Source organism: Diabrotica virgifera, chromosome 2 (genome assembly GCF_917563875.1).
Source record: "Diabrotica virgifera virgifera chromosome 2, PGI_DIABVI_V3a".
In the NCBI taxonomy this organism is placed as follows: Eukaryota; Metazoa; Arthropoda; class Insecta; order Coleoptera; family Chrysomelidae; genus Diabrotica; species Diabrotica virgifera.
In genome coordinates, this window is record NC_065444.1 from 261,822,854 (window position 1) to 261,848,082 (window position 25,229).

The 25,229-nt window shown below is 32.9% G+C and overlaps 1 protein-coding gene across 6 annotated transcripts in view; it reads right to left on the reverse strand.

Moving 5' to 3' along the window:
* LOC126880604 (uncharacterized) overlaps window positions 1-25,229 on the reverse strand; it is a 605,043-nt gene that overhangs the window by 335,616 nt on the left and 244,198 nt on the right. Inside the window, exon 1 of one of the 6 annotated variants that reach the window (XM_050644589.1) lies at window positions 17,772-17,850. The exons of 4 other annotated variants lie outside the window; for them this stretch is intronic. The gene's annotated coding sequence lies outside the window, so the exon portion shown is untranslated. Of the gene's footprint in view, window positions 1-17,537; window positions 17,851-25,229 lie in introns of those variants that run through there. One more of the 6 variants, XM_050644588.1, reaches the window with a different exon arrangement.

Genomic DNA, 25,229 nt, shown 5'->3' on the forward strand with positions numbered 1-25,229 from the left:
TTTTCTTGCTTGATTCCAAATAAGACTAGATGGAGTTTGTTTATTTAATTTCGAACACCATGCAACCCAACTTTGTTTGGCCTTTAATTTCAGGAATTTTTTGACACGAGCATTTACTTCTTTGCATTTACAAAAATTTTCAGGAGAAGAATTGTTTTTATAGTTTATTAATGCCTTCTTTCTTTCTGCAACGGATTGATCACATTCCGAATCCCACCACGGAGGGGGAGTCCGTTTGCATTTAAATGGTTTATATTCAGAAATAGATTGTTTAGAAGCTTCATTAATACAGTCAATAAGGAAATTATATTTTTCTTGGGTATTTAAGGATGTGTGAGGTTTTTCGTTTAATAAGGTATCAACAAGCTGAGAGTATAATGACCAATTTGCTTTTTTAATGTTCCACTTAGTACTGGGATAAATGGTATTAGCATTAGTTCCCAAGACATCGATCACAACCTTTATAACGAAATGATTTGATCCCAAGGTATCAAGATCTACAGACCACGAAGTTTTATCAAAAAGGGATGGTGAGCAAAACGTGACATCAATCATGGAATCTGAGTTTCCTGGACTCGTTTGGCAAGTTGGTTGTCCATTATTCATTACTACATAATCTAAATTCTGAATTGTCTCCACAATTTGATGGCCTATATTATCGTTTTTATATGAGCCCCACAAAGAATTATGTGCATTCATATCTCCTCCAATGATACAAGGGTGTTTTAGTTGAGAAAATAACTTATCCCAATCTTCGGTTTTGGTTTTAGTTTTTGGGCACCTATATACAGAGAGTAAACTTAAATAACTTTGTTTATAGTTGATTTTAATACCACAAGCAAGCAAGTCTTGAATATAATTTTTTTTAATTGTTATGCGCTCAAAAGGAATACCAGTTTTAATTAAAATAGCAACTCCAGAATAGCCGTCATCGCGATCTTCGCGTATCACATTATAACCTCTATAAATATATACAACATCCCGTTTAAACCAAGTTTCACTTATTAAAGCTATGTCAATATCTTCGGTTATTAAAAAGTTAATAAGGCTGTTTTTGTTAGCAACAGCTGATCGAGCATTCCATTGTATTATTTTGAGTTTAGATTTGTTCGTCATTAGATGAGTTATTTTTTAAAATATTATCTAGAACATTATTAATACCTTTGGCTAACAAATTCATGTCAAGTGATTTTGCCTCTTCTAAACAATTAATATTTTGAATAAAACTTGAGAAAAGAAGTACTAAGGAATCTACTAACTTATTTTTATCATTGTCTGTATTAGGAAAACTTTCCTTATTTAAGGGAGGTAAAGGTTGAGACGGTCCAAATCTGAAAGGGATGAGATATGGTGTAGGATCTTCGGAAGTTGGAGATGATACTTTTCTTTTTTTATTTGCACTATACTCAGTGCTTGATGTACTACAGCTTGGTTGGCTAAAACTTTTGGGTTTCTGTAGGTGAGGCCTCAATGGCTTGAAATAAGGAGATGTACTAACTTCAGAGGAGTTAGTTAATTTTGGAAATTCTTTGTCTGAATTTGACAATATTTCAAATCTGTTATTAGAAATAAGACCAGAAAATGATGAGTCACTCAAATTTTTTGCCTCCAAATATGAGATTTTATGTTCAATCATGATATTTTTTATTTTTTTTTGATGTTCGAAAAAAGGACAGTTTTTAGAGATCGATATATGCTTATCAGTTTTACAGTGTATGCAATACTTTTTTGTTTCATCACATGTATGTATGTCATTTTTAATTTGTCCACATTGTATACAGTATTCCTGTGTACCTTTACACTGTCTAGAAATATGTCCATATTTGAGGCATTTATAACATTGCGTCACTTTACCCAACAATTTTTCCACTTGGAAAAATACATAATTTATCACAACATAGTTTGGCAAACAATTGCCTTCAAAAGTAATTATAACATTACGTCTAGGGACGTATTCTGTATTTCCATCCTTTTCTACTTTCCTGTGCATTCTTTTAATATCAATAATTGGTGAACTAGAACTCATATATTTTTTCAAATAGTCAATATTATATTTGGTATCAACATCGCGTATCAGTCCTTTGATTTCCAAGAGGTGATTTGGAATGTACGCTTTTAAATTATCGTCCTTTAAGTGACTATTATTGACTAAATTGTTTGCATCCAAAATAGATTTGAGGATTACTTTAACACGGTTTCTTCCTATACTTTTAATTTGCTTAATATTATTAATCTTTAATTTTTGATGTAAAATATCTGCAACAACCATTGGATGCAAACGGGAAATATTCTGATCATTGGTCTTCTCAACATAAACACAACAATTTTGAAAGTCGTAACTATTACAATTAATATTAAAAAGTTTTACCTCCCTTGTAGCAGAAGAATTTGTGGTGATAGTTCCTGTATCCATGTCTTGATTACTATCACTAATAACTTCAGCAGTATTTAGTTCGCACACTGGCGTCTTTTTTATATTCTCCCCCATCTGGGGAGAATATTTTCACTTTTGTATCACTATTCTACAATATGTAAATGTTTTTACCCACGATGAAATTTAAATGTTTTAATTGTCACAAAAACTGCGAGCTGAATGTCAATATTTAGGTACGTTTAACCATGGCCAAATTTTAAACTGTTCACACAAAAGTTAAACACCGTGAAAAGAAGCCTAGGCTGTTTAACCCATAGGACTGAAACTTCTTATCAATGATAATTAAAACCACTATAAAATTAATTTAAGTTAAACTACTAAAAAATTAATTTTTTCTGGAGCTATTTTAGATGCAACCGTATTTGACGTTTATTAATGTCAAAGTGAATTTTTGAATTAAACCCGAAAATATTGTAGGACAAACTTTAAACGTTGTTTTCTCCAAATTTTGCTTTTTTGACTTATGACACTCTTTGAACGGAGGTGCGATATATTGTTACCAAGAATTCTGCATTCCGACCTAAAGAGTATATTTTCTCTTTTGTTTATTGTCATTCAGTTTTAAGGGGTACAATGTTTTTTGTTAATTCTGACAAAAAATGACATTTTCTGTTATTCGGAAAACGCTCTAAACCCTTTTTTATGCGTATTGCGCCGTCTATGTGTGTACACAGCAATTTACAAGTGTTCTAACGCCAAGTATGTAGCAACTCCAAATAGAAATAGTCTGGTAATTAAGGAAATTTTCTCTGTGTATAGATGTGAAAGATATTCTAAGGAAGTTCAAACACCGTTAATTCTTTTCAATATTCTCAAGTTTGTTTGTATGTCAAAAGAATTTCTTTAAATGTTGATTTCTATGGGATGATGTAATTTTCTTCGATATATAGGACGTATTACGGTTTAACAAGATGTACAAATAGAACTGGAAAAGAACGGATAAACACTATCTCCTTTTTTTTTCAAGTACCAACCAGTTTTAGTAGCAGAGAATTTATTTTATACATTCATCTAATTGTAATACCAAACTCCAAAAGCAATACGGTTATTCTTGCCAAAACAGTACGAATTAATGCTGACGAACTTTTAAAATAAAATTGACTCTAAATAGTTGTTCTAACTATAGACTTAAACCAGTAGTAAGAGACTAATTAGTAAGAAACACTTTAATTACACATAGGTATATACATAAAGACAGTGTAACAATGTTAGATGTAATTTCCTTAATATGTCTCACAACTACCTACCTAATATTCCAGTCGGGATGTGTGCCCTTAGGAGTGCTGGTTGGTTGTAGTTATCCAGAAATTGGTAAACAAATTCTTGTGTTTAAAAATAAACATTCGCAAGAAAGTTTAAATAAATAAATAAGTAAGAATAACGCAGAATAAACAGATCATACCGCGGGATTCAGGTAGTTGTTATGTCTGTAGATCTTTAGTTATTTCAGGATCGTAGTGTTGAATTTTATATGATTAATAATCAAATTTAACGTTGGAATAAAAAAATTCTAACGTGCTATGTACTAAGAGTATAAGTCATAAAAAAGATTTTTCGGGATTCTTCTATATTTTGAATTATATAATTAATAAGGTATTACCGAAGTAGAAAGTAAAATAGTTAATTACTAATTTATTAATCATATTTCGTCACCATTTTCATATTTAGTTGTAATAGTTATTTCATCAGTGGTAAAAAAGACTGAAAAGTCCTAATAAAAAATTTTCATTTTTGACTTATACTCTTAATACATAGCACTCTAGAATTGGCGAATTGCATCCGCCATTTTGTTTATTGAAATTTCGATTTTGGATTCGTAATCAGCAACCTCAAAAACCCCCGGATATCAAATTTCGACGGTAATAAATATATTTACAATACATAAATCAGCCATATTACATCCGCCATTTTGATTTCGGTAGTATAGACTTCGGATTCGTAATTAGCGACCTCAAAAACCCCTGGATGCCTAATTTCATGCAAATCAAAGAACGCTTTCATATTTTGGCCATCTTTTCGGGATACTGGACCACTGTGCGCCGGTTCAGTTATTTAAAATAAGTTACCTATTTTTTTCCTTACTTACCATAATACAACTGAAGAAAAATTAGAATGAGCCTACACGTTAACAAGGTAAGATTTTTATATAGGTACATAAATACAGTCAACTTTGAAAATTTGTTTTATCGAACTAGAATTTGATCTAGGCCAAACTAGTTTGTCCTAAACGCGATAGGATAAACTAGTTTGGCATAGGCCAAAATGTTTATCTGATGTTAATACGGGCACTGCATGATAAACTAGTAAGACCTTTATATTATTACCTACCTAGATTAAACTAGTAAGACCTTTATATAATTAGTTAATATACCTACAAAACCAAAATAAATAAATAAACTGAATAAAATACTGTGTAACTGGAAAATAACCATTTTTATAAGATAATGGACTAGTCGTTAAAATTTATGGACAGTTAGTAATACAAACAATCATGTTATAAAAAATAATCAGTGTTTTTTGTAAAAGCAATAATTATACCTCAATAATTGTAAAAATTATATGTTTTTCCATGGAGGGTTTTGCTGATACTTATAATTGCGGATTAGCATTGCCTTCTTGCCCTTGCATCTGTTTGTGATACAGTTTTTGTTGCAGCTACATTTGACCAAACCTTGTCCTGAGCCAACTGAACCTCTCGTAGCTGCAACCCTTAACGATATTTCAGAGCCTTAGTTTATATCTACTACCTCTAAAAAAGTTTGAAGGCAAATGTCGAGTTCTGACCTGAAAGAGACAGAGACATTAATACCCGAAAAAGTTAAATAATCTCTCAAATATCGCAACGGTTTGCAGCTACGAGAGATTCAGTTGGATTGGACAAGGTTTTGTCAAATGCAGCTGTAATAAAAACTGTTGCACCAACAGATGCAAGTGCAAAAACAACATGATACTCTGCAACAATTCTGAGTTCACTGAAACACTCCATGGAAAAATAAATAATAATTTTTATAATTGAGGTATAATTACTGCTTTAATAAAAAACACTGATTATTTTTTATAATATGATTGTTTGTATTACCAATTGTCCATTAGTTCTAACGACGAATTATTATCGTTTTAATAAAAATGATTATTTTTAATTACATAGTATTTTATTCAGTTTATCTATTTATTTGGACTTTGTAGGTATAATAAATTGTTTTTACTAGGCCGTACTAGTAGTGGGTTCTGTAGCGTCCTCATTAATATCAGAATAAACCAAAAACTAGTTTGTCCTGAAATTGGGTTTCGCAGATAACATATACACAACCTATACTAGAAATTTTATATATGCAGACGACTTAGGCGTGACAGCCCAAGATTTAAATATTGAGGAGGTGACACAAACATTGGAAGCTGTCCCGAATTTAATCTCCGTTTGTTATAAAGAAAATTCGCTAAGAACAAATTCAACTAAAACTCGGTTCTCTGCTTTTCTGTCCGGAAATGCCAAAAGGAAACTCTACATGACCTGGAATATCAGCACGCTAAAATGAAAATGCATCGAAAAGCTAAGTTACCTCGGAGCCTAGTTACCTGGTAAAAAAACAGAAAAATTGGTGAATGCGCGTTGAAAACATGAATAATAATTATGAATTGGAAAAAGAGACAAAAAAAGACGGAGTCATGTCTACACAAAAAGAACAAGAAGAAGAAGAAGAAGACTTCGTCTCTTGGACACTAATGCCCGGTTGCACCAACAGATCTTAAGCTTAAGTCTAGAATATCATAAGAATTAATATAATATAAATATAATATATTACAATAAGAATACCATAATATAATAATAGATATAATTGATAATAAGGTAAGAATCTAAAATTATGGTGCAACGGAAGTGATACTCAAGGAGGCCCTATTTATAAGTAGAGCTTAGCTAATCTGGAACTTAAGATCTGTTGGTGCAAACAGGCATTATTCTTTCTTTTATTACTTTTTAAAGTGTCAGGTTAATTTTGCGGGGCAGTGTACCAATTTAAATTAATAAAATTGCAGCTACTCTACTATTAAAACCCAAACACTGATTCGCAATGTTGACATACGTAATAATTAAATTGTTTACAGCGGAAACGAGAAATCGTGGTGTAATAATTATAAGGGGGATGTCAAAATCCACTTACGTTACACAAACATTCGAACCTGTCAAATATTTGTTCGATTTGATGTTGATTTTGTTGAAGCAGGTTCGTTAGAAGCGCGGCTTTATTTTTCTTAGACCGTTAATGATATTTTCTTAAGAGACGCCAACGAAGTATTAACTCGTTGCCGCTTTTAGTCAACTTTAGGAAAAAGAGGCAGTGATAGAAAACGTATAATAAAAATTTATAAATGAAAGATTTTGTGTTCTACCAATTTTTCTCTTGAATGATGTTACCTATTAACGATGTATGCATAATTGTGAAACGCTATGAAAATTGATAATTATTGATCATAGTGTTTTACAATTATTATGAAGGAGGAAAACACAAGTCCTAGTCCAGTCCTAGCAAATATAAGAATGAAAATAACACCAAAACATTTTCTACAGGAAATTACCGAGGAAAAATTCAATGTAGAATCACTGTGAAACGACTCTACAAGAGAAATGTACCAAAGGAGGCTAGCACAGAAGATACAGCTGAGACAAATAGACGACATCGAAGATATAAACGTGAGCTGGGTGAAAATTAAAAACAACATTGAAGAGGCAGCAACAGAAGCTCTAGGAAAACGCAAAGTCATACTGAACAAAATAAATAACAACAATACACCATGGTTCAGAAAAGAACTAAAAGAGAAATGTAAAGAGAAACGAGAGGCCTACATGAAGTATAAACATCAAATACTCCAGAATCCAGAGACAGCTATAAAAGAATACGAAATGAAACAAAGCAGTTGGTAAGAAGAACAAAAAATGAAAACTGGGAACGGTTTACAAAAAGGATGGAAAGCGACTTCTACGGTACACAAAAACAAATATGGAGATCCATAAGAAACCAACGGAAAGAAATAGCAGAATTGAAGGAATACAATAATATACCAGCAAACGAATGGGAAAGATACTTGACGGGACTGTTTAAGGGAAAGGAAAATAATAATCGACACAATATCGTGCCTGAATTAAGACACAAAATAGAAATCAGTTTTCAAGAAGTAGAGATAGCCATAAATTCAATCAGAAAGAGAAAGTCATCAGGACCAGACGGAATAACCAACGAGCTTCTAAAATACGGAGAAGAAAGTATAACCCTAGAGATGACGCATGGAGAAACAGCATAATGATACCAATGTTCAAGAAATGAGACAAAGAAGACCCCAACAATTCTTCTTCTTCTTCTTAAAGTTCCATCTCCTAGCGGAGGTTGGATATCATAATGGCTATGGTCACTTTGTTGGCTGCTGCTCTGAACAGTTGTAATGAACTACAGTTAAACCATTCTCTAAGGTTCCTTAGCCAGGAGATGCGTCTTCTTCCTATGCTTCTTTTTCCTTGGATCCTTCCTTGCATAATAACTCTCAGCAGCTCATATTTCTCTCCTCTGGTAATGTGACCCAAATATTCTAGTTTTCTTGTTTTTATACTGTTCATAATTTCTAACTCCTTATTTAAACGTCGTAGCACTTCAACATTGGTAATCCTTTGAACCCACTGAATTTTCAACATTCTTCTGTAACACCACATTTCGAACGCTACTATTTTTCTTATATGTTGCCTTTTCAATGTCCAAGCTTCCATTCCGTATAGTAAAATAGAAAATATGTAGCATCTTAGAGCCCTCACTCTGAGAGGCAACTGAAGATCTTTGTTTGTAAGCAGTGTCTTCATTTTTATAAATGCTTGCCTTGCAGTTTCAATTCGGACTTTAATTTCTTTGCTTTGGTCATTTTTGTCATCAACCCAGGTTCCCAGATATTTGTATGTCTTTACTTTTTCTATTTGGGTTTGCTCTAGTATTAACCTTTCATTTCCATGTTGTGTTTTTGAGACAATCATAAATTTAGTTTTTTTCTTGTTTATTTTGAGTCCATATCGAATGCAATAATCGTTAATTCTATTTAACAATTCTTGTAGCGACTCAAGGGTGTCTGCCATTATAACGGTGTCATCAGCGAATCTTATGTTATTTACTGTTCTTCCGTTTATAGAGATTCCACCACTTAGTTCCGCTATCGCTTCCTGAAATATGGCTTCACTGTACACGTTAAACAGTAGCGGCGACAGTACACAACCCTGTCTTACCCCTCTCTTTATATCAATATTCTCGGACTCTTGTTCGTCTATCTTTATATTGGCCTTTTGATTCCAATACATATTGATGATAATTCGTAAGTCTCGTCTGTCTATATCTCTGTTTTTCAATAATTCTATTAGTTTTTCATGTCGGACTCTGTCGAACGCTTTTTCGAAGTCGATGAAACAGGAATAAATATCCAGGTTCATATCTAAGCATCTTTGAGAGAGGACATTAAATGCAAACAATGCCTCTCTTGTTCCAAGTCCTTTGCGGAACCCAAATTGGGTATCATCCATATCATTTTCTAGCTTTCTGTATAATCTTCCATGAATCACCTTTAGAAATATTTTGAGGGTATGGCTTATTAGTGATATTGTCCTATAGTCTGAACAATCTTTGGCATATATTGTTTTAGGTATTGGTACAAAGGTGGACACCAACCATTCCTGAGGTATTTTTCCGGTTTTATACACTTCATTAAACAGATCCAGTAGTACAGGTAGAGTTTCATCGTCTAGACATTTCAGTAATTCTGCAGGTATTTCGTCTGGACCTACAGTTTTTCCGTTTTTTGCGTTTCGTATTGCTTGTTCGATTTCCTCCATTATGATCTCTGGTCCCGTTTCGCTATCCATTTCTTCCGGTTTTTGTCTATTATCCTCAAACAGATCTGTTATGTACGCCTTCCACTTTTTTAATTTCTCTTTGACTTCTATAATAATTTTTCCATTTATGTCTTTAAGAACACATTTATGTCTTCCCAACAATTATAGAGGTATAAATCTACTGAACACCGCACTTAAGCTAACCACAAAAGTTCTAACCAACAAAATCAATAAACTAACAACTTTATCAGATGAACAATAAGGATTCAGATCCGAAAGATCTGCGTAGACGCCGTATTTGTACTGAGGCAAATAACAGAAAAGGCCATCGAGTACAATAAAGCAGCATATCTATGTTTCATAGCCTGACAAAGGCTTTCGATCGCATCCAAGTCGGAGACGTCTTACACTTACTGTATAGAAGAAACATACCAATCAATATTATACAAACCATCGAACACATCTACGTCCACAATCGAATACAGGCAAAGATAAATGGAAAACTAACACAGTTTATACCAGTACAAAGCGGAGTCAGACAAGGTGACTCGTTAAGCCCACTGCTCTTTAATATAATAATGGACGAAATAATAGAAGCAGTACGTAAAGGTCATGGTTACAGAATGGGGAACAAAGAAATCCAAGTATTATATGTTATGCAAACGACGCCGCATTAATCACCGAGACAGAAGACGATCTCCAAAGATTAACACACATATTCAATACAACAGCCAAGAAATACAATATAATAATATCAGCAGAAAAAACTAAATGTATTTTCTTCTTATGGTGCCTATCCGTTACGGATGTTGGACACTAACATGGCTATTCTGACTTTGTTGACTGCTGCCCTGAAAAGTCCGGTAGTGGTTAAGTTAAACCATTTTCACAGGTTATGCAGCCAGGATATTCTTCTTCGTCCTGGACCTCTTTTCCCATGCACTTTACCTTGAAGTATGGTCCGAAGTAGGTCATATCGTTGTTCATTGCGCATTACATGGCCTAGGTATTCCAGTTTGCGACGTTTTATGGTTACGACTAGTTCGCGCTCTTTACTCATTCTATGTAGAACTTCTTCGTTGGTAACTCTGTCTATCCAGGAAATCCTCAAAATGCGTCTATAGCACCACATCTCAAATGCTTCGAGTCTCTTCAGTGATGCTTCAGTTAAGGTCCATGACTCCACGCCATATAAAAGAACGGAGAATACGTAGCACTTTAGTAAACGAATTTTTATTTCCAATTTTATATCGTGGCTGTTAAAGATTTTTTTCATTTTGACGAAGGCTGATCTTGCCTTCTCGATCCTTATCTTAATTTCCGTCGATTATGACATACAAATCATACAAATGTATGACAACATCTAAATACCCACTACGATGTGAAATCAAAATTGATGGGAAAATAATAAAGCAGGAAGCAAGGTTTAGATATCGGGAAATAGATATAACCAGTTAGGGAGATGTTGAAGAGGAAGTACGACAACAAAGCTTAAAAGCAAGTAAAGCGGCGGGATCTGTTAATGACACAATCTGGAAGAACAAACACCTAAGACAAGACACAAAAGCAAGAATCGATAAAGCGGCAATTAGACCTATATTGACATACATGGCGGAGACAAGACCTGACACATCTAAAACGAGAGGACTACTAGAAAAAACAGAGATGAAAATACTTCGACGAATATCAGGGAAAAGTCTGTTGGATAAGGAGAGAAGCGAAAACATAAGAAGATCATGTAATGTAGAAGACATAAATGGATGGGTGACAAAACGGAAACAGGAGTGAAACGAACAGATTAGTAGAATCGCAGAGGATAGGATAGTACGAATAGCACGAGATAAGTCACCAAATGGACGGAGAAGTATTGGCAGACCAAGAAAAAGATGGTGCTATAATTTAGATAATTTAGGAGGCTAATATTGAAGAAGAGACAGGCATGAAAGCCTACATACAAGAAGGAAGAGGAAGAAGAAGAGAAATCTTATTAAAATCTGTAAGCGAACTCTTTAATAAATGGTTACATGTATAGAGTACAACATGCCGCGGGACACTAGATCAAAATAAGCAGAGACTAGGGTCGACAAGACAAGAATTCTTGTCTTGATAACAACTTCTTGTCTTGTCTTGAGAAAAATTCAAGAAATTTAAAAAAATCTTGACGTTTTCTTGACATGTTATATCTTGTCTAGACTCAAGAAATTTCAAGATCTTGAAATTTCTTGATTACCTGGTCCGGTGATTTCCCGGCGATCTTTTTATTGCGATGCGTGCTGACACGGCCTAATAAATCCCAGACTGACCTACAGAATCTAATACCAGAGTCAAAAAATACTTAAATGAGCCTAGGTCAGAAGATGCTGAGAATCTACTTGATTGGTAGAGAAGACACGAGAATGTCTACCCGTTATTATCGAAAATGGCCAAGGATTTTCTCAGAACGCCAGCAACATCTGTACCTGTGGAAAGGCTATTTTCAATGGCAGCTTTAACAATAACAAAGTCAAGAAATCGGCTAGACGTTGACTCCATAATGCTCCATAACGTCTAATGCCGTTACTGTGGCCCCAGCATAAGAAGTATTATCTGCCTTAATTCATGGTTTATCAATTCCGATTTGAAAATTTATGTTACATTTATTACATGATTTACATTTTGTAAATCGTTTTAGCAAAAAAAGTGTTCAATACATTAAAATACGTTATTTTATGTTAAAATATGCTATCTTTTTCAAAAATTAATACCTAGTCAAGATATTTCAAGATTTCTTGATTTCTTGACAAGAAATCTTGGTATTGACAAAAAATTTCTTGTCTTGTCTTGAAATCTAAAATTACTTCTTGTCTTGATCTTGTCTTGAAATCAAGACAAGATCAAAACAAGATCTTGAAATTTTCAAGAACTTGGCGACCCCTAGCAGAGACAATCACATGAAATTCAGAGGCGAATAGGCTTGACATAGGCAGGATTTGGCAAGCTAAGCCATATTCAAAAACGTTCAATTCCCATGTGCCTTAAGCGAAAGTTTGATAACCAACAAGACTTTACCATTGACGCAAAAATCCGCGAATAAACTCAGAGTTACACAACGAGTCATGAAACGTGCAATGCTGAACGTGAGCCTTCTAGACCACATAACAAACCAACAAATCAGGCAAAAGTGAGGAGTTCAAGACGGCATCGAAAGAATCACGATGCTTAAGTGGAACTGGGCAGGGCACTTAAGTAGAACACAAGATGGGCGGTGGACAAGACGAATCATGGAATGGAGGCCTAGAAACTATAAAAGAAGCCGAGGACTACCACAGACTAGATGGAAACATAAAAACATTAGCGGGAAACTGGCTACAAGCGTCCCAGTGTAGAGAACACTGGAAAGAACTGAGGGAGGACTATGTCCAGCAGTGGACGCGATTGGCTGATTGATGATGATGATAATTGATGCATTCGACCGATTACTCTAACAATAAAACATCTAAAAACTGTTTTTTTCAATACTTCCACAAAATTTATTATAAGATAATGTCACGACAGGTACTTCCTGCACTGAAAGCTTGTGTTCGGCTATACGTTTGTCACATACTCTACCAGTTTGGCCGATGTAAGTTTTTAACAGTCACCACGACATGTCAGTTTGTGTACATCACTCTGCAATTGCTTTTTACTTTGGCTCGTATTTAATATATTAAAACTATTTTTTCTATTTTCTAAAACACATTAAAGTGTTAAAAATTGAATTGTGCGATTTTTCTACATTGCCCCCTGTATATTACTTCATTCTCATTCGATATTTAAATTATGTAAACCACCGTACTCAGCTTTATTTATAGAAGCAAATTATTTAATACCTACAATTTACTTTTCTATTTAACGTATTTAACATATTTACCAACGTCCATTAAAATTAGTTTCATGAGTTCCGCCGTATTTAGCGAACCTATTTTTACCAGAGATGTATTTCAAATACGACAAGGAGGCAGTGTTTAATTTTAACGCATAACGCATCTTCGCGGTTTTCTCACGAGTACTTTGAACTTTCTGACTCATGCTTGCATAATCCAAAATTCTAGTCTATTGGGACTAGAGTATAGTGTTTGACCGATGTCAATCAAAAAGAGAGTGTATTGCAGATGGTGTAATTTTCACTGCACTTTTATATTCGTTGTATTACTATCTTAAGCATATTACACCTTAGCAATACGTAAATGTGATAGAAACACAATTTAGTCCAGTCGGGTTAGACGAATAACAGGCCTAACCTTGCATTAGGAGCTGCCCCAAATTTTATTTTTCTAGTCTTTAAGGGGGAGAGTCAAAAGTAGTGTAAATTTAAAATTTCGATTGAATTCCGCCGTTGTGTTAGCCGCCATCTTGATTTTAAACGAGAACCGTTTTTGCTCAATATCTCGGCCCTTTTCAACTTTTCGACAAAAAGTATAAAAGCCAAAATTGTTAAAAATGTTATTTTCTATAATTTCTATTCTTACAATTTTTTCGTGCGGTCGATATTTTCCGAGTTATTGCGGAATATAGTGACAGTTAGAGCATACTTATTGAATTATCTCGTTTATTATTAGTTTCAGGATAAAAATGTACCTATACAAAAATAGAGAGAACTAAATTCTACACAATTTTGATTTCTTTCATTTTTTTGCTAAAATTAATATTTAAGGTAGTACGTATGCGGTAATAGCGCGAGCGTAATAAATGATTGATTGATTTTATAGCAATGGTTTTTGTTCAATATCTACGCCATTTTCAACTAAAATTGTCCCAAATATGATTTCCTACAATTTCTTTTTAACAATTTTTTTCATGCGGTTGGTATTTTCCGAGTTAAGTGGGAAAATAGTGCTCCAAATTTTGTTTTTCTAGTCTTTAGCGGCGGGGGGGGGGGGGTCAAAATTAGTGTAAATTTAAAATTTCGACTGAATTCCGCCGTTGTGTTAGCCGCCATCTTGATTTTAAACGAGAACCGTTTTTGCTCAATATGCCGTTTTTCAACTTTTCGACAAAAAGTATAAAAAGCAAAATTGTTAAAAATGTGATTTTCTATAATTTCTATTATTACAATTTTTTCGTGCGGTTGATATTTTCCGAGTTATTGCGGAATGTAGTGACAGTTAGAGCATACTTATTGAATTGTCTCGTTTATTATTAGTTTCAGGATAAAAATGTACCTATTATACAAAAATAGAGAGAACTAAATTCTACACAATTTTGATTTCTTTCATTTTTTTGCTAAAATTAATATTTAAGGTAGTACGTAAGCGGTAATAGCGCGAGCGTAATAAATTATTGATTGATTTTATAGCAATGGTTTTTGTTCAATATCTACGCCATTTTCAACTAAAATTGTTCCAAATATGATTTCCTACAATTTCTTTTTAACAATTTTTTTCATGCGGTTGGTATTTTCCGAGTTAAGTGGGAAAATAGTGCCCCAAATTTTGTTTTTCTAGTCTTTAGCGGCGGGGGGGGGGGGGTCAAAATTAGTGTAAATTTAAAATTTCGACTGAATTCCGCCGTTGTGTTAGCCGCCATCTTGATTTTAAACGAGAACCGTTTTTGCTCAATATGCCGTTTTCAACTTTTCGACAAAAAGTATAAAAAGCAAAATTGTTAAAAATGTGATTTTCTATAATTTCTATTATTACAATTTTTTCGTGCGGTCGATATTTTCCGAGTTATTGCGGAATGTAGTGACAGTTAGAGCATACTTATTGAATTATCTCGTTTATTATTAGTTTCAGGATAAAAATGTACCTATACAAAAATAGAGAGAATTAAATTCTACACAATTTTGATTTCTTTAATTTTTTTGCTAAAATTAATATTTAAGGTAGTACGTATGCGGTAATGGCGCCAGCGTAATAAATGATTGATTGATTTTATAGCAATGGTTTTTGTTCAATATCTACGCCATTTTCAACTAAAATTGTTCCAAATATGATTTCCTACAATTTCTTTTTAACAATTTTTTTCATGCGGTTGGTATTTTCCGAGTTAAGTGGAAAAATAGTAAAAAGTGGTGGGGGAGCATTCAATCGAATTATTGAATCTTGTTTCCGAGCTGCCCTAAATTTTATAATTTTATCCTTTATCAATTTTAGTGTAAATCTAAAATCTCGACTGAACTCCGCGGTTGCATTAGCCGCCGTATTGATTTTAAAGGAGAACCATTGTTGCTTAATATCTCCGCCATTTTGAACTTTTCTACAAAAACGGTAGGAACTAAAATTGTTGTAACTGCCGTTTCCTACAATTTCTTTTGCACAATTTTTTTATGTCATCAATATTTTCCGAGTTAAAGGGGAAAATAGTGGAAGCGGAGAGTCGTTAAGGGCATTTGCACAGAGAATGGGACTAAATATAAATTCCCAGAAGACCAAATAATATGTGTTGTACTAGATCAAGCAACCAGATACCTAGAAGTACAATAATTGAAGATACAGAACTGGAAGGTGTGAACACCTTCATATACCTAGGCTCGCTACTAAGTATCTAAACGTCAACGAAGAAATTAAAAGAAGAATAGTGCTTGCTAATAAGAGTTAGTATGGCTTGAGAAGATAGATGGCCTCAAAACTACCCAGAAAAAACTGTCTATAAGACACAAAAATAAAATCAGTGCTAACATATGGATCAGAAACGTCGTCATTTACATACAGTGTGCTGAAATAAGTGTTACCCCCCTTAATAACTTTATTTCTAGCACATAAGCCAATCGCTCGGACAGGTCGATTTTTAAAATAATCAAAGTATGTTATAACAACAATGTTTCGAACTTTACGCGATCCCTCTTCAGGTGACACGCAAAACTTTGATTTTTTTTAAATGGGAAAGTACGTCATAGCTCATTTAAAAGCGTTTGAAATACTGATTACAAAAATGTATAATACTATAATCCTTTTTAAGAGCGTAGGCGCAAAATTTCGATCGAATTGTTTTTAAACGCATTCATTTTTTTCGAATCCTGAGAAAACTAATAAGTATTTTTGAAAAATTTAAACGCAGAATAAAAGATTACCTTATGACCGAGGGCTGAAAGTCCCTTAGAATAAACAAAAAATTCTTTTGAGTGATATATTTGAAATTAAAAATCCGACTAAATTTTCTTTTTTTTACCCCTGTGACTTATTAAAATAATTATTATAGAAGTTCTCAGGGACTTTTGATCCTCAATAATATTGTAGTATTTCATTCTGCGTTTAAATTTTTCAAATATACTTATTAGTTTTCTCAGGATTCGAAAAAAATGAATACATTTCAAAATAATTCGAACGAAATTTTTTGCGCCTATGGTTTCAAAAAGGATTAAAGTATTATACATTTTTGTAATCAGTCTTTCAAAAGCTTTTAAATGAGGTGTCACATGATGTACTTTCCCATTTAAAAAAATCAACGTTATCACTGTCACCTGAAGAGGGACAAGCGTAAGCTGTAATAAATATACTATGATTATTTTAAAAATCGACCTGTCCGAGCGATTTGCATATGTGCTAAAAATAAATAGGTTAGTAAGGGGGTAACACTTATTCCAGCGCACTGTATAAGAACTAAGAAATGCCTAAGGTAGCTAAATCCTAGGTAGCTGAGGGTAAACATTCTCTTTAATGGTTCTTACTGTTTGTGAAATTTCCACTTTTGACTCTGTGACTCTGTGAATATTACGAGCGCACTGGTGTGCTGCTTCGTTTCCATCAATACCAATATGAGATGGGATCCATATGAAGGTAATGTTGAAATTTTCTTGAGCTTTTGCTCTTTTGTGCTTTTAGGATACAGATAATTTAATGTTAGTAAAATGCCAACAAATTCGCTTAGAATTAAGCATTTTGATATTTTATTTTTATTGACATATTTAAGAGCTTTGAGTATTGCTTAAAGTTCAGCTAAGAAAATGCTGAAATATTTGGGAAGTCTAAATTGAAATTCATTGTTAGGCTTTACATATGCAGCACCAACTCCTACGTTACATTTGGACGCATTTGTATATGTCCTGTAGCAATTTTTTCCATGTTTGTCTATAATTGAGTTGAGGTTATTGTTAAAAACAGCAGGGTTTGTTGAATTCTTACTAAATGCTGTAAGATTAGAGTTTATTTGAGGGATGTGAGTTTCCCAAGGTCAAGGATATTCTGTCAATCTTAAAATTATATATTATTTGGTAAAATCTATTTGCCTAATTTAAACTAATGATATAACTCGAGATTTACTAAAAAAATAATTAAATACACTCACCCAAAAGATATTTGATCCTTTTCAACCACAAAAGATCCATTTATCCCGCTATTAATCACTAAACCGGTTACACCAAACTCGAACACACGAAATGGACAAATGACTGGTTAATACCGCATAATTTCTGATTAATTATTTGTTGAACCATTCGCATTAATTCCGATGCATGCATGTATACCTGTCGCGCGGCGGGTAGTATTTCATAATAATAGGGAATGTTTACAAAGTACCTACTTATTTTAATTGGACACACATGTGCTCTTAATGTTGCGAACGGTTTTTAGCTCTTGTTCGTTACTCGTGTACTATGCGCTCTGGAATGATGGCACATTCTCCTGTTGCTGTTGCATTGCGGATGTGCCAGCAATATTTTTAGATTCTTGGAATACGTTTAGGTAGGTTGAGCAGAATTTATTTTATTTTCAAACTCGGTTCGTGCACACATTAATTAAAACTTAGGTCGACAAATATAATCAGGTGCTTAATATAAATACAAAACTACAACCTCCAATCAAATCCTTAATTAGAAAAGATTACAAAATATTACACCTGATCGTGAATAGCACAGACAATGGGAGCTTTGAAACTCTTAGGGTAAGAACAGAACAAGTGGGTCGCGGTGGAGGTGGAGGTCGCGGTCATGTAAAACAAACACATTGTAGTGAATGGAAGAGAACAGAGCAGGTAAGTCGCGGTGGAGGTTTAGCGCTATGCCATCCAGGAGGTTTACATCGATGCTTTTGAAAATAAAATGAGTTTGTTTTACATTAAACATTGTATCAAATCATCACTGAGGCTCTGAAAAAATTTGTGGCTATTATGTTGAACCACGTACGTACGTACGTACGTACGAACAAAGAATCTCACAAAATTAGAAGCGTTCTAGTTGTGGTGTTACCAGAATCCCATGGACAGCACACATATCCAACGAACGTGTGCTGAAGACCATGCACAAAGAGCGAAAATTGATCAACGTCATAAAAATAAGAAAGGTTCAATACTTCGGTCATATACTGAATGAGAGGACCTAAATATCGTTTACTCCGGCTGATCAATCAGGGCAAAATCGAAGGAAACGCTGGGTTGGAAGAAAACAATTGTCCTGGCTGCGTAACATTAGACAATGGACAGGTCGAACGGCCGAGGAATTGTTTCATATAGCTGCCGAGCGAGAAACATTTCATCAGCTTGTTTTTTTCAACGCTTGAAAACAAACACAGCACACAAAGAAGAACAGAAGACGTACGTACATTCCAAGTAACCAATGTAGTGAAACAGATCAGATTTGTAGGTTTTGGTAGTTCGGCTTTAGAATATAGTCCAGCGGCTGAATTTTTCTGGTAATTAAATATGTAATTAAAAATATTTATTTTTACTTAGGTATATACCGTTAAAGCAGGACGTATTATAGTGACCTTTTCGAGTGGCACATCTCAGCGCCAGGGGCACCTCATCATTCATAATTCAGGCTATATTTGTCCACTACTGAAGGTTGGCCTCCCGTAGTTCACCCCCAAATTCCTGTCCTGAGCCGCTTGCATCCAATTTTGGCATCTTCAGGTCCTCTGTCTATCTTGTTGATGGTCATCCTCTGCTTAGGCGTCCTGTCTGGGTCTCCACTCGAGGATACGTTTCGTCCATCTGCCGTTCTTTGTTCGCGCGATATGTTCTGCCCAGTTCCATTTCAATATCGATATTCTGTTGATTGCGGCTGTTACTCCCGATCTACGGCACAATTCTGTGTTGGTTATTCGGTCCCCTAGGGTTAATGCCTACTGGAACCACAAACGAAAAAGGGGAAGGCCACAGATGCGATGGTCGGATGACCTGAAGAAACACACTGGGTCAAATTGGATGCAAATTGCCCAAGATAGAGAGGCATGTAAGAAGGAAGAGGAGGCCTATATCCAAGGATGGATGTTTAGGGCTGATTAGATAGATAGATAGATAGGGTTAATTCCAACATGGACCGTTCCATTGCCCTCTGTGTTGTTCCAATTTTGTTTGCGGACGTCTTAGTGAGCGTTAGCGTTTCCGTACCATAGGTTAGAACCGGCAGCACACATTGATCAAAGACCTTTCTCTTGAGGCAGATGGGAAGAGCTGATTTGAAAACGTCTCTTAGTAGTCTGGGCAGATTATCGGAGAATAGGCCATTTTTGGGAAAAGTTATTTATCAGCAATTTTATTGCTGGAATCGAATCTTATGATTGTATATATTAATAATATAGGTATGCAAAGTCCGCAAAAAGTGTGCTACTTTTTTTATAAACAAAATGGCTTCCGAAAATCGTGTTTTTTTTTCAATTTTTGCTTTATAACTCAAAATATTTTAATTTTACACCAAAAACACCCAAATAAAAATTCACCCTAATTAAATTCTGTATAGAGACATGTTTTTCCCGATTTACTTCGACGAAAATTTTCCCCGGAAAATGCGGGTTTTTCCAACAAAATCTTTAATTTTCAACTAAAATTTTAGATTAGTAATTGTTGATTTATAATTAAATAACTTGGTAATACAAAAACTGTTTTTGTATAGTTTATAATTCCAGAAGCCGATGTAAATTGAATGAACAGTTTAGCAGCAATTGAAATGTTAATTAAAAATTTACGGTCGCTATAAAAACCACAATAATTATGATACATAAAAATAGATATGATTTTTGTATAAACAGACACTTTACCTATTTAATGTACTTTACAGAATTGAAATTGGACTATTTAAGCGGCCTCAGCAATATTTTAAAATTTTAAAACAATTTTTTGGCTTATAAACAAATAGAATATCTCAGGAAATATTAAATCAAATTAAATCATGAAAACGGTATTAGAAAAAAAGCGACAGGAGGCTTCTTTTAAAAGAAAAAACGTTTAATTGTGATAAATGGTTCCTGAGATACAACCAGTCAAAATTGACCGGCATTTATTACAAAGATATAAACAATAGGATCATAATTTTCCAACCGTCACCTTTTTATTTCGGTCCTCTTTCTCCACACCAATTTTCATATATTTAAAATACTCATAACATATATTATTATAATAAAAACTATTGATATTACGAGTGAAAATTGCCAAAAAAGATGGTTTTACACAGAATATAACAGACATTTTATAAAGACCATTAATCGGCTGAGAGCCAATCATGCTCTTACGCCATATTACATGCATAGAATCGGCTTGTCAGATACTCCCAATTGTAGTTGTGGCAAAATCGGAGATCTAACACATGTCATATTAGAATGTCATTTAAACATAAATAACATAAACGACCTTTATAAAGAATTAAAAGATTTAAAATGTTTTTTCCCAATAAACCTTAATACTTTAATATTTACAAATGATATGGAAATTCTTCATCTCATTTATAAACATGTTAAATTATGTAAATACAAGTTGTAAACGTAATATAATAGGCATAATTTGTTAATGTGGTTTGAAAAAATAAAAATATATATATATATATAAAAAAAACACATAATAAAATAATAACAAAAAAATAATAAATAAAAAAAAAGAAAAAAAAATAGAAACAAACATAAAAAAAGAAAACAAAAATAGAAACAAACATAAAAAAAGAAGTGTTTCGCACAAATTAAAATATATATTAAAAAAACAGTAAAATAATTAAAAAAAACAAAATAAAAAAAAGCTACACAATGTACCAATGTATCTATAAAAATAATGTAGAATGTACTTATGTTTATAAGAAATTTATGACTATAAATCTGCAATCAATCACAAACAAGTCTGGCTAATTGGCTCTGCCAAAGCCATTTTAAAAAAAAAAAGCAAAATTCCAATCAAAAATTACGTTGGAGAAAATATAATCTCAAAGTTCAAAATCGGTATACGTTAAAAAAATGCATTTTCTCGGCTTCCCATGAAGCAATTTTCTTCATTCTTTTTTTGTTCCCAAGTAACTCGAGTAGAGCCATCTAACTAACGCATTATTACATGTCAAACTTGCTTTTGTTTTGTTATAATTAATTTATTTATTTATTATAACAAAAAATTTTAATTTGTTTAAATAAATATTGTTTAAATAATTATATAGCTTTTAAATGAGAATATTTGTGTTTTTAATGTTAAAAGGTACACTTGTAGTAAGTTTATCTAAAAGCCTACAACTGGAAAATATATGTAGTTTTATTTTCTTAAATTAATTTTCTTAATAAGATTTAATTTTCTTTAATAATTAATCTATTATTATAAAACAAAAGCAAGTTTGACATTTTGTAGTTTTATTTTTATTTTCTTATAAATAAATTAATCTATTATTATAAAACAAAAGCAAGTTTGACATTTAATAATGCGTTAGTTAGATGGCTCTACTCGAGTTACTTGGGAATAAAAAAAGAATGAAGAAAATTGCTCCATGGTAAGCCGAGAAAATGCATTTTTTTAACGTATACCGATTTTGAACTTTGAGATTACATTTTCTCCAACCTAATTTTTGATTGGAATTTTGCTATTTTTGTCAATTTTCACTCGTAATATCGATAGTTTTTATTATAATAATATATGTTATGGGTATTTTAAAGATATGAACATTGATGTGGAGAAAGAGGACAAAAATAAAAAGGTGATTATTCGAAAATTATGATCCTATTGTTTATATCTTTGCCGTAAATTCCTGTCAACTTTGACCGGTTGTATCTCAGTAAACACTCATCACAATTAAACGTTTTTTTTCTTTTAAAAGAAGCATCCTGCCACTTTTTTAATACCGTTTTCATGATTTAATTTAATTTAATATTTCCCGATAGATTCTATTTGTTTATAAGCCAAAAAATTGTTTATAATTTTAAAATATTCCTGATGCCGCCTAAATAGTCCAATTTCAATTCTGTAAAGTACGTTAGATAGGTACAGTGTCTATTTATACAAAAATCATAGTTATTCTTATGTATCATAATTATTGTGGTTATTATAGCGACCGTAAATTTTTTATTAACAATTCAGTTGTTGCTAAACTGTTCATTCAATTTCCATCGGCTTCTGGAATTATAATCTATACAAAAAGAGCTTTTATATTACCAAGTTATTTAATTATTGATAAACAATTACTTGTTTTTGAAAATTAAAGATTTTGTTGGAAAAACCCGCATTTTCCGGGGAAAATTTTCGTCAAAGTAAATCGGCAAAAACACGTCTCTATGCACAATTTAATTACGGTGAATTTTTATTTGAGTGTTTTTGGTGTAAAGTTAAAATCTTTGGAGTTAGAGAGCAAAAATTGAAAAAAAACACGATTTTCGGGCGCCATTTTGTTTATAAAAAAAGTAGCTATCTGCGGACTTTGCATGCCTATATTATTAATATATACAATCATAAGATTCAATTAAAGCAATAAAATTGCTGGTAAAAACCGTTGCCTTGTATTTTGCTAATTAGCCCAGAATATAGCTTTCCATAAGCCGCCGCAGTCAACCCTATTCTACGTATTTATTTTTTTAAGGACTAAAAAATAAAACTCCTCGTATGAATATCTTCTCTATGTAATTGAGAGTATAAAAACTTTGTCGGTATGTTGTAAACTATGAAAACTATAGTTTGCAGCAATAAAATCGGCAATTACACTCTCCAATGGAATTTGTTTGAAAAAGCAAATACCATAAAATAGAATCTTAATCTCTTTTATTTTGGCTCCAAACCAAATCTCCGCTATTATTGTATTTGGAAAATTCGCTTTGTTGTTTTATAGCATAGTATTATTGACAATTATTAGCTGCTCAATCGCAATTAAACGCAATAAAAGCATTTTGAAGTGGATTTAAAATTAACTGTAATTCAACGAACTGATAGATAAATTCGTACTGCGTTCAATTAATATTGTTTTCATGTTGTTGTTAGTGCAAAAACAAATTTTTGTAGGCTATAACTGGGATAAACAGATACACACACTATAATTCTTCGTGAATATAGATATTAATAAGTGATTTAAGTGTCTGCATCATAACAAAGGATGTGAATCATTGAACGAACCTTAGTAAACCCAAGGGGACTCTAAATTGTTGAATTTCTGCGGCTGATAATTATGGCGCACAACCCCCCTACATGCGGCGCTATATACACGAAATTTTTGATTTTCTAAATTTGACTGAATTGAAAAATGGGTCAAATCACATCTTAAAGTTTAAAAAAGACTCGCCCATCCATATGTCAACCATGCATTTTGATCCAAGGGTGTGGATTTTCGGCTCTCTCCACTTGGGGTCTGTTTTTTGTTCTCGTCCAAAAAACTCTTATAAATTTCGAAAATTTAAGTCGGACCTTTGCGGCCTGTGATAGTAATGATTAGGGAGCGGATTTATATGCGATCAATTTTGATGAAATATGCGCATATATATGCAATAAAATATTACGAAATATGCGCAAGATATGCACAAAAATTTAAAAAATGCGCATTTCGAGAAACCACAAATTTTCTGTTCTATTCTATTCTACGGGGTTCTTTTATAGGGTGAGGGGGGGCAATCTTATTTATTATCTTTCAAATAAAATTATTTATTATATATGCAATTTATTCACAGTTTTTACAAAAACTGCTACCAATAGTTACCTATTTAAAATAAAACAACAATATCACTATAAATTATCTTCGATTATAATTCACTACAATGTGTTTTTCCAAATTCTTTAAGAGGAAACATATTTGATCAGATAAAATATTTTTATAACTTGAAAAACTCCTTTCAACATCAATACAAGTACATAATTGGGGCGTACTTAAAATAACTTTTTAATTTCCGTTAGAAAATCGTAAAACTATGATTAAAGGTGTAAATTCTCTTAACAATAGAGGATTTAAAAGAATTACCAGAATTATAGGTATTACATACTAAATATAATAAAAGTAAATAAAATTCGGATTTCCGGGTAAACCATCCTTCATCACTACAAGGACAACCTACAATCATTTTATAATGGCGTACTATAAGCACTAGTTAAGTACTTTGTGTAAAGATCGGGTATTTTCTAAGAAAAAATGAAAGGCAGTGAATGAGCCGTCTCTCTTCAGGTAGTTCTCGAATTAATATATATGAAGGGCTTAATGTGAAACAACGACAAGCCTCAAAAAGGTAAAAGTGAGATATTTGACTTTGAATGTTAAAAATAATATTAAAAAATCCAGTAACAACTTTTATTGTTTTAGTTTAGATATTTCGATGCATCATGCCCTATGAGATCATAGTTGACAACAATATTAATAAAATTACTTGAAACTCGAGAAAAAACAGCATTTATTTAAAAAAAATGTGGCATGTTACATTATTCCATTAATAATAAATACCCAAACTTTAGATATATGTAGATTCAGAATTTTCTATTATTGACTGAGTTCGTGGTGGTTTCAACCGTATACGTGTTAAACAGTGTTTATTTCTTTGTCTCCATCAACTTGTTGGAATTTTTGACGGGTGTGTTTGGTTTTGTCCTTTTTATTGACGGCCCTTGTTCATTATCCTACAACCAAATGCAATAATATAACAAGCCACGTCATAAGCCACTACTTACACATAATACTGCCACATAATAATGTGGCAAGCCACATTTAGGAAAAAATTACATATCGCTGTATTTTCATTACTTGCGTCACTTCTAGATTGTACATAGTCAGGGTTACGGTCACTGTCATCGAATGTCAAGTCAACTTTACTATTTTTCTTGCTAAAATCACCAGAA